Below are 9,482 nucleotides of genomic sequence, written 5' to 3'. Positions count from 1 at the left end.
TTGCCATTCTACTGCCAGTAGTCTATATGGCAGAGTGTTGCCATTCTACTGCCAGTAGTCTATATGGCAGAATGTTGCCATACTATTGCCAGTAGTCTATATGGCAGAATGTTGCTATTCTACTGCCAGTAGTCTATATGGCAGAATGTTGCCATACTATTGCCAGTAGTCTATATGGCAGAATGTTGCCATTCTACTGCCAGTAGTCTATATGGCAGAATGTTGCCATTCTACTGCCAGTAGTCTATATGGCAGAATGTTGCCATACTACTGCCAGTAGTCTATATGGCAGAATGTTGCTATTCTACTGCCAGTAGTCTATATGGCAGAGTGTTGCCATTCTACTGCCAGTAGTCTATATGGCAGAGTGTTGCCATTCTACTGCCAGTAGTCTATATGGCAGAGTGTTGCCATTCTACTGCCAGTAGTCTATATGGCAGAATGTTGCCATACTACTGCCAGGAGTCTATATGGCAGAGTGTTGCCATTCTACTGCCAGTAGTCTATATGGCAGAGTGTTGCCATTCTACTGCCAGTAGTCTATATGGCAGAATGTTGTCATTCTACTGCCAGTAGTCTATATGGCAGAATGTTGCCATTCTACTGCCAGTAGTCTATATGGCAGAGTGTTACCATTCTACTGCCAGTAGTCTATATGGCAGAATGTTGCCATTCTACTGCCAGTAGTCTATATGGCAGTGTTGCCATTCTACTGCCAGTAGTCTATATGGCAGAATGTTGCCATTCTACTGCCAGTAGTCTATATGGCAGTGTTGCCATTCTACTGCCAGTAGTCTATATGGCAGAATGTTGCCATTCTACTGCCAGTAGTCTATATGGCAGAGTGTTGCCATTCTACTGCCAGTAGTCTATATGGCAGAATGTTGCCATTCTACTGCCAGTAGTCTATATGGCAGAATGTTGCCATTCTACTGCCAGTAGTCTATATGGCTCTAATGTGGATCTGTCCTGCTGTTCTTAAACTTTTCCATACTAGCCCATACAGCTATGCCATGACAATAAAGTTTGTTTAACTTACAGTACTCAACACTTGAGTGAGTCTGTTTGTGTGAGTATAGGCTTTGGCACAGCACACAAACATACACACACGCACACACACAGGCACATAACACACTCAACGCCTGCCCCCGTTATAAGAGTAGTCTGCCTTGTTGTGCATGACCAGTCTGTTGTCTATGAAGTAGAAGCTGTCTGATCTCGTCTCGTAGGGATGCTCCACCATCTGATGAACTGGAAGGGAACATAATCATAACATGGAACATATTATTCTGTTGTTGATGTTATTTCCAACCATAGGGGCGGCAGGTAGACTAGTGGTTAGAGCATTGGTCTAGTAACTGAAAGGTTGCAAGATCGAATCCCTGAGCTGACAAGGTACAAATCTGTCGTTCTGCCCCTGAACAAGGCAGTTAACCCACTGCTCCTTGGCCGTCATTGAAAATAAGAATTTGTTCTTAACTGACTTGCCTAGTTAAAGGTGATTTGCATTTCCACATAAATGTAATGTACACATTTTATTTATTTACTCAAAACTATTTATTTATGTAGTACTTTTCACACCAAAAAAAACTGTACCAAAGTGCTTCAAACGGGGGTCATTGATTGATGGATGGAATGTGACACTCACCCAAGCTCTCAGACAGCTGAGGGAACTCGTAGATGTGTTCGCAGGTGTTGCGGCTGTTTGGGATACAGAAGCCGAAGTCAAAGTCAAAGCTCTTCAGGAGGTGATCCCTGAAGTAGTGCCTTTCAATCATCCTGAAGCTGTTCAGAGGGCGGTTACCAAGCGTAAACTCCACTCTGACACACAGAGAAAGGTGTCAACATACAATAAGTACTGTGTGTGTGTGTGTGTGTGTGTGTGTGTGTGTGTGTGTGTGTGTGTGTGTGTGAGAGAGAGAGAGAGAGAGAGAGAGAGAGAGAGAGAGAGAGAGAGAGAGAGAGAGAGAGAGAGAGAGAAAACACACGTGGCTCCCACAGTCCTCAGTCATAGGAATGCAGTGGTGAACTGGTAGCATACAAAACGTCCAGCACTCATGTCTCCCTCTCCATTCTCCTCATCTTCCTCTGAGGTCAAAGACACAACAACAAACAGGATATATTTTTAAACCAATGGCACGGTGATCAATCACAAATACAGGGTATTTCTCAGACATACTACAATAGTAATACACTGACACACACACACACACACACACACACACACACACACACACACACACACACACACACACACACACACACACACACACACACACACACACACACACACACACACACACACACACTGAGAGGGAATATGAACTGTACCCGTATGAGGTGGTTTGGCAATTTCAAACAAAACAGTCCCTGTCTCCAAGTCTCTGATTTTAAAGCGGATGAAATCTATGTCGAAGATGTTGTCCTCTGGTTTACACAGGTACCCTGGGATGGAGAGACAGTAGAGGTGGTCTGTGGCTGTCTTAAAATATATCTATCTTTCTTTCTTTCCTGAGCAAAACTATAAAAGCAACATGCAACAATTTTACTGAGTTACAGTTTAAATAAAATCATTAGGCTCTAATCTATAGATTTCACATGACTGGGCAGGAGTGCAGCCATGGGTGGACATAGGTCCACCCACTTGGGAGCCAAGCCCACCCACTGGGGAGCCAGGCCCAGCCAATCAGAATTAGTTTTTTCCCAACAAAAGGACTTTATTACAGAGAGAAATACTCCTCAGCACCCCTTCCCTCCCCTCAGACGATCCCGCAGGTGAAGATGCCGGATGTGGAGGTACTGGGCTGGCGTGATTACACATGGTTCGCAGTTGTGAGGCCAGATGGACGTACTGCCAAATTCTCTAAAACAACATTGGAGGCGGCTTATGGTAGAGAAATGAACATTCCGATATCTGGCAACAGCTCTGGTGGACATTCCTGCAGTCAGCATGCCAATTGCACGCTTCCTCAAAACTTGAGGCATCTGTGTTGTGTGAAAAAACTGCACATTTTAGAGTGGCCTTTTATTCTCCCCAGCACAAGGTGCACCTGTGTAATGATCATGGCTGGATTATCTTGGCAAAGGAGAAATGCTCACTAACAGGGATGTAAACAAATTTCTGCACAGAATTTGAGAGAAATAAGCTTTTTGTGCTGATGGAAAATGTCTGGGATTATTCCTGCTCATGAAACCAACATGTTGTGTTTATATTTTTGTTCAGTATATGTGATTTTTTTATTTAACTTGGGCAAGTCACTTAAGAACACATGCTTATTTACAATGATAGCCGACCCTGCTGAACCCAGACAATGCTGGGACAATTGTATGCCACCCAATCATGGCCAGTTGTGATTCAGCCTGGAATCAAACCAGAGTCTGTAGTGACGCATCTAGCACTGAGATGGAGTGCCTTACACCGTTGCGCCACTCAGGAGCCCCATCTAGCAAGGTTTGTCATAGCAACTAGGCTATTCAGGTAAATAGACAGGCATAGCTTCCCAGTTTTACTCAACGCCAGTGTAGCTATGTAAATTCCACTGTATGTAAATGAACCTGTAGCTAGCTACCCATTTGTATTAACAGCCAACCACTGCCAATATCATGTAGAAAATAGATGTAGCCTACCCGAGTAGCAACCCGCAATCTTAGGACCTCTTCAGGGGTGATGTGGCCAACTTGTGTTCGAAGATCATCTTCTGTACTATCCACCTGGCTTTGCCGAGACTTGAGTCTCTTCCGAACCCCTCCACCTGGCTTGCGCTCCCGCGCAGCAGCCGCGGAACTGTGCGCTGTGATCGAGACATTCTCAGCAGCAACAGGCGGGTCGATGCGAGCTTTAGCTCCGCTCATAATTACCAGTGATGATGACAACCTTGTCTATTTGTCTCGGTCTACCTCGCTCAAAGCAATAAGATGGCGTCGTAGATGTCGAACCTCCGCTTCTCGCTGACGATGGGTCAAGCACTTGTTTTAGTAAGCACACGCTTTACAGTTGCCATGACAGCAGTTCAGAGAGAAAGTTGAGGCGAGACGGACTTTCAGAGAAATACCGCTAGGGGCAGGATGTGCACCACAGACCAGACATGGCACAGGCTACACCTGCTTGCTTTTAAACGCACACTCGTACTTTTGCGCAAAGTACATTTGGAAAGGACAATTCGATTTAGGCATGTGGTGGGCAAAGGCATTCGAACCACATGTAACCCCACTGATTAACAGTCCCTCAATATTTTAAACACAATCTAAGATGTCTTGCTTTTCATACGCATTCATTCTGGAAGAGCCGGCTTTATGAGTTTTAGGATACTGTAGTATGGGGTAGGTTGAGCTAAATGGCTAAACTGAGCCACCCTTGTTTCTAGGAAATGGCCATGAATTCTGATTATTTCCAGGGATACACAACATCCAGAAATATATGTAGATATCTTTGTTAGAAATAATACAATATTTCCCATGATGAAGTGATGCTGAATGTAAAAAATTGCTCAATTTGCCCACTCTCCCCTACTGTTTTATCTCAGCTGGAAATCTAAGGCTGTAGCCTATTAGTCAACACAAGCCTGTTTTATAGGCATAGGCCTACTAATTAGACTTTCAAAACTGCAACTACTAACTAGCTAACTACTACCTACTGCTATCTAGCCTACTAGCAAATTGTGGTCAGAGGCGCAAGAAACTAGGCAAAACCAAAATCACCATCAACAATCAGGGAATTTTGAGCTTCTTGAACTGTAAAAATAACCCATTTCTCTAGCCTCTTGTTCAATTCATATCAAACCTGTTTGTCCAGTCAGTCATGCCGCAGCACCTGTGGGAGGGACAGATCTGTCCGGACACCCGCTCTAGGGACTGTCGCGGACTATCGTTCGCTGTGGCACAATAGTATTGTTGTGTGGGATCTGTGTTGAATGACTGGGAGAGACGGAGACAAATTCACCAAACAGCCTCTGTTCAACGCATATCGTAATCTGGAGATCCTAAAGATAACAGGTAAAGTCTCAAGCCTATTCATATAAAGCAATATGTTCACTCCAGTAACAGCTACGTTATCGTTAGTAGGCTATTTGATCATAAAACGCTTTTAATTTGTCGGTATAGGCTAGGGATATGCAACAAGGAAAAGGTATACTGAACTATTTCACTACCAGGAATCATAATAGCGCAGGAGGTAATTCCAGGACTTTAGTTATTTTAACTTTTATATATATATATGCGCTGGTTTTAACATTGCTATTTATTTGGTCTCTCTATCTGCGGCGAAGAAGATATACGATTACATGAGTTCAACGACAGAGAGTTCATTGTGTGCTGCATTTATTTATTGGTCACTTATTAATACCAACTAAGGTTACAGTCAAATACGTTTTGTTTATCGCTTCTTTTTCAAACAACCAAACATGGCGCAATACTTTGTTATGTGTTCTGTAGAAAAAAAAGACCTGTCTTAAATATAAGTCTGCAAAGGATAGACTTGGCAAGTAGAGTGTATTTTCTTTGGTGGACTGACTGCGAACATAGACACAACGATTTGAGACTGGTGGGAGCTCAGTTGCAGGTGTTCTGGAATTGCGAATACAAAAAGTATCAAACACAGTATTTTTTGTGGTCTATTATATGGGGTGGAATAGATCATTGATAATACAAATAACAGAATTGGCTAATAGTTTTTGGTTGAAAGTGGTGACCGTCACCATTTGTTTACAACAAGAAGTGACTATGTTGCAAACATTTCCCATTAGATCGTATTTAACTATGTGACAGAGCCTTATCCTGTACTTAAAAGTGGAAACCCAGTTTGATGAGAGCCCTAAGTGCCAGTACTGTAATGACGGGACTAGAGAGGGGGACAATGTGCTTTTCTGGTCAGAAGTAGCCTAGTGCACTCTATAGGGAATTAGAGTACTATCCCACTGGGCAAAGACATCAGCTCAACATCTAGTTTTGATTTGCAATTAGTTGAGTTGTCAACTAACGTGAATTCAGTTTGAAATCAACAAACCATTTCACCATGTCATTGGATTTAGGTGGCAAGTTGGGTGAATAAATTACAAAAATCCCTTACATTGATGAAACAGTTTTCCACATTGATTAAACATCACCACATTTTTTATTTATTTAAATGACATGGAAACAATGTTTATTCAACCAGTTTTTTCCCAGTGGGATTTGGGACATTCACATATGCCTCCCTGTCAGACCTTGGGGCTCCTCAGATGGTTTTAAAGTGCTTCATATATGGAGCAGTGGAGTGTGGTTGGACTGGTTTATACTACATTGAGAGCTGACAGGAAAAACCAGACAGGATGTGCAACATGCAACTGGGACACATTTGTGTTTTGTTCCATTCAAATCAGATGACTTCACTCACAAATCAACCAAACAACCTGGCTTGACTCTTTAGTGTCAATCCAAGAATGGTTAGAATTCGAACAGCTTCCTTAAACATCTCAATAAAAAAGTCATAATAGCATAGAGATTTGGCACTATCAGCTATACTAGTATCAATCAGAGATAACATCTATTTAGATTTGAGATTAAATCATGAATATCATGGCAAAGGAAAACTGTCACTGTTTATTTGAAGGTAAACAACTTCACTTTTTGTAGATCGTCCCTGTAAAGGTGATCATAAGTACAAGATGAATCATCTTTAACTCTGTGAGACCCAAACATAGATTCAAATGAGGGAAAAAAATATTACCCTCTAGAAATACTTCTAATAGACCTCTGATGGATCAAAATCATTGACAGGTGATAGAAAATATTGTGTCATGTATCATCTTGACCAATCCATATTTTAGAATTGTGCTATCATAAACATATATTTTTCAAAGCCTCAACAATTTTGAAATACATACTTTTAATGTATTTGGCTGTACTTTCTGGCTGAACTTCGAAAGATAACATGTCTTTGCCATAAAATTAATGACCGTGAATGGTATTATTCTGACTTCATAAACCACTATATAAAAACATATATATCTTCATTTTTGTTATTTTAATGTCTAGAAGGAACATCAAAGTTAATGTTGAAGTATTTGGTTATCCATATTTGCAGAATTCAGAAGGTATACAATCTCTTTAACTTGTCTATCAATCTATAAATGTGGTCCTATGCCTGAGTTTGGCCACCCTTTAATAAACCCAATGTTGCATATTTGCAACACTTACAAAACTACCTCTACATCTGACTCAGAATGCGTGTTTCACAATAATGTTTTTAATATATAATCACTACATCTTAAAAAAGACAGGAAAAAATATTTCAAGTCACGTAGTTGCATGGATGGCTTACTACATATGCTTGTGTAGGGGACCAGTGTGGTCTCAGACAAGTGGACAGGTGTCAGATTCAGAGTTTTAATAGTCACATGTACAAGGTTGCAGGCGTGATTGCAAGGTTCAGTGAAAATCTGTCTAGTGGTGGCTATCAGAGCCTGATGGTTTGAGGGTAGAAACTATTGGCCAGCTTTCCAGTTTTTGCCATGATGCTCCTGTACTGCCCATGTCTGAAGGGTGAACAGTGCATGGCTTGGGTGGCTGGGGTCCCTGATGATCTTCTTGGCCATCCTGCGACACCTGGTGTTGTAGGTGTCCTGTAGGGCAGGCAGTGTGCACCCAATGGTGCGTTCGGCTGCACGTTTCACCCTCTGAAGCGCCTTGTGGTTTCTAATGTTTCAGAGGCTAACAATGCCACAATAATCACTGACACACACAAATACGATTAAGAGGTACATCTGGGCCTAAGGAGATGCACTGTGTTTGAAATAATTATTTAGTTTAGGACCTGTACAGGATGCAATTTAGGAAGCATTGCATTTTTGCAACTGAGGGTCTTAGGGTTAAGTGAATATAGTGCTAAAAATGTTTTGTATTTGGTTGCAAATCCCTCGCTAAAATAAGTGAATTGTTATGCATAATGTAGAGTTTGGCATAACAACTGTCAGTCCAATGACATTTATTTCACTGACAAAACAATAATACTGTAAAATTACGGTGTAAGAGGTAGCTTATGGTATAAGAGGTACAGTTGAAGTCGGAAGTTTACATACACCTTAGCCAAATACATTTAAACTCAGTTTTTCACAATTCCTGACTTTTAATCCTAGTAGAAATTCCCTGTCTTAGGTCAATTAGGATCACCACTTTATTTTAAGAATGTGAAATGTCAGAATAATAGTAGAGAGAATGATTTATTTCAGCTTTTATTTCTGTCATCACATTCCCAGTAGGTCAGAAGTTTACATACACTCAGTTAGTGTTTTGTAGCATTGCCTTTAAATTGTTTAACTTGGGTCACACGTTTTGGGCATCCTTCCACAAGCTTCCCACAATAAGTTGGGTGAATTTTGGCCCATTCCTCTTGACAGAGCTGGTGTAACTGAGTCAGGTTTGTAGGCCTCCTTGCTCACACACACTTTTTCAGTTCTGCCCACAAATGTTCTATGGGATTGAGGTCAGGGCGTTGTGATGGCCACTCCAATACCTTGACTTTGTTGTCCTTAAGCCATTTTGCCACAACTTTGGAAGTATGCTTTGGGTCATTGTTCATTTGGAAGACCCATTTGCGACCAAGCTTTAACTTCCTGGCTGATGTCTTGAGATGTTGCTTCAATATATCCACATCATTTTCCTACCTCATGATGTCATCTATTTTGTGAAGTGCACCAGCCCCTCCTGCAGCAAAGAACCCCCACAACATGATGCTGCCACCCCCGTGCTTCACGGTTGGGATGGTGTTCTTCGGGTTGCAAGCCTCCCCCTTTTTCCTACAAACATAACGATAGTCATTATGGCCAAAACTTTATATTTTTGTTTCATCAGACCAGAGGACATTTCTCCAAAAAGTACGATCTTTGTCCCCATGTGCAGTTGCAAACCATAGTCTGGCTTTTTTATGACGGTTTAGGAGCAGTGGCTTCTTTATTGCTGAGCGGCCTTTCAGGTTATGTCGATATAGGACTCGTTTTACTGTGGATATAGATAGTTTTGTACCTGTTTCCTCCAGCATCTTCACAGGGTTCTTTGCTGTTGTTCTGGGATTGATTTGCACTTTTCGCTCCAAAGTACGTTCATCTCTAGGAGAGGGAACACATCTCCTTCCTGAGCGGTATGACGGCTGTGTGGTCCCATGGTGTTTATACTTGTGTACTATTGTTTGTACAGATGAATGTGGTACCTTCAGGCGTTTGCTCCCAAGGATGAACCAGACTTGTGGAGGTCTACAATTTATTTTCTGAGGTCTTGGCTGATTTCTTTAGATTTTCCTTTGATGTCAGTCAAAGAGGCACTGAGTTTGAAGGTAGGCCTTGAAGTACATCCACAGGTACACCTCCAATTTACTCAAATGATGTCAATTAGCCGATCAGAAGCTTCTAAAGCCATGATATAATTTCCTGGAATTTTCCAAGCTGTTTAAAGGCACAGTCAACTTAGTGAATCTAAACTTCTGAAATAATCTGTCTGTAAACATTTGTTGG

The 9,482-nt window shown here is 41.6% G+C and overlaps 1 protein-coding gene and 1 pseudogene across 1 annotated transcript in view; one reads left to right on the top strand and one right to left on the bottom strand.

Moving 5' to 3' along the window:
• Window positions 1-873: 873 nt before the first annotated feature.
• LOC115150395 (protein unc-119 homolog B-like) lies at window positions 874-4,157 on the bottom strand (annotated as a pseudogene).
• A 636-nt stretch (window positions 4,158-4,793) lies between these two features.
• LOC115150394 (trichohyalin) overlaps window positions 4,794-9,482 on the top strand; it is a 28,154-nt gene continuing 23,465 nt past the window's right edge. Inside the window, exon 1 of the mRNA XM_029693643.1 lies at window positions 4,794-4,992. The gene's annotated coding sequence lies outside the window, so the exon portion shown is untranslated. The remainder of the gene's footprint in view (window positions 4,993-9,482) is intronic.

This window comes from Salmo trutta, chromosome 16, assembly GCF_901001165.1.
Source record: "Salmo trutta chromosome 16, fSalTru1.1, whole genome shotgun sequence".
Classification (NCBI taxonomy): domain Eukaryota; kingdom Metazoa; phylum Chordata; class Actinopteri; order Salmoniformes; family Salmonidae; genus Salmo; species Salmo trutta.
Note: the sequence above shows the minus strand (reverse complement) of the source record. Positions and strands in the feature narration are given on the sequence as shown.